Here is a 2,019-nt window from a genome sequence, read left to right as displayed (position 1 = left end):
CTTCCACGCAGTGAACTTATAAGTGTGCCGCACGCACGGGCCATGAAGGAAAAGCAGGTCACACTTCACAGCAATACTGGAAAACCTAAAACTATCACAGGGACTAACCTTAAGCCTAAACAGTGCCTTTAGTCGTAATTAGGGTTGCGGTTAGCATTATTAAAGAGATAGGCTGTTTCAAGAGAAGTAACAACAGGGATCTCTTAACGGTAACCTACGGGTGTAAGTTCGATTTTAGGTGTTCGGCGCGGCACGTGTATATAATTACGTATCATTGTTACGTAAATAGTCAGCCAGAATTCAAAACAAATATCATTTTCAAGGTGTGAACGTTAGCTCAGTGGTGAAGAACAGGGACAAGTAATCCAGAGGTTTACAGTGGGTTGGAGTTCAAGACAAGCTGCGAGTGACATAGCATGGGATAAAATGGCAGAAAAAGCCAAGCGGGATCTGGAAATAAGAACAAGACGAAGGGATAGAAAGAGGGAAGCTGGGACAAAAACGAGTAACGGTGTGGACGATGAAGGGAAAGAAGAGAGAGAGGGAGGGAGAGAAAAATGAGACCCGTCTGTATTCATCCCGTAAGTACAAATTACCCATGTCATGATATATTCGGTTCTCTTGGGTATACGTATTGTTCTACAAAGCAATAGCGCAAATGAATAATTAATTTATTCTGCATGCATAATGAAGTAGGGACCTGTACGGAAATCATTCCGTTTCCTCTTTTAAAATTTCTGTTGCTTTGCATGGTTTACATTTATATTACTTTCATCAACGTTGTTTAGAAATTATATAAAACCATGACGAATCAAACTCTTTGTTTCCCTAAAAACCCAGGGGTGATGGTAGCCTTACTTGCTGTTATTACCAGTCCTGAGGTTAAGCCATGGCAATCAGAAGTGCTTCGTTGGACATCAATGTCTCTTCCAATTGTAGATCATCGTAGTTAGTCTGGCTCATCTTAACAACTCTTAAGTTTTATCTGCACAAAATATATATAACTATAGTTAATCATGATGGCCCTCAAAATAATCGTAAATATACATATACTATGCAAAAAATACATTGAAAATCTAATTAGTTTTTGGTTCTAAAGTTACATTAAAAATCTAAATAGATTAGTTTCTAAAGTTATTTAAATCATTGGATTTCGTAATGTCTAGTGGAAGACTGTTCCACAAGTGAGTTTCCTCTGTAAAGAAAGGATTTCTGTCCAACTGCCAGGCGGAATTTGCGTTGTAGGGCCAGTTTGTCGTTGGTAAACGCCCTTGTAATCCTTGATCTTGTGTCTTTAAGCTTTAAAGCTTAACAACTCTTAGTTTTATCTGCACAAAATATTTTGCTCTTGCTGTTGTTGTTATTGTTGTTGCTCTTAAAAACTGAAGTAGACTGCCCCAGTGTGCAATTCCCTTGGTTGACGTTGTTACAATGATTGGCTATCAATGAGTAGTGCCACGTATCCTCAACCTCGGAAGGTGTTTTGTAGTCAGTTTTGTTCTTAGTTATCTGGGGGATTTACTTTTGTGAAGCATTTTTGTAGGACAAATGGTAATACAATCCTGAGTGACTTTTTTAAAATTTCTCTAGATTCAGATGTGATAAATTGATTCTGCATTTAGACAGGCCATCTACTACTTACATATTATCTGCAGTACTTTACCTGTAACAATGAGTTTCAGAAGGAAAGTGATTTTAAGTAGCAACAATAACAGCAAGGTGATACACGCTTTTAAGTAGCATTTTTCATTCTTATTAATTAATATTCACGAAATCGTGACAATTAACGTCCGAATAATCGATGTTTGACTGTGCATATATATGTTTAAATTTAATAGGAACATTAATTGCTTCATCATTGCGTTATCAACACAAACTGGTATGCAAACAAACAAATGGTCCAGGTTGTGATTCAACTTCGTTTAACTTTTTATCTAACTTTATCAGGGATAATGCTCAGTTTTTCTGTCATGCAATCGTCTTTTAGTTTTTCCGATATAAAAATCATTGCAGTCTCAA

The sequence above is a fragment of the Montipora foliosa genome, chromosome 13, assembly GCF_036669935.1.
Source record: "Montipora foliosa isolate CH-2021 chromosome 13, ASM3666993v2, whole genome shotgun sequence".
Classification (NCBI taxonomy): Eukaryota; Metazoa; Cnidaria; class Anthozoa; order Scleractinia; family Acroporidae; genus Montipora; species Montipora foliosa.
This window is presented reverse-complemented; position numbering follows the sequence as displayed.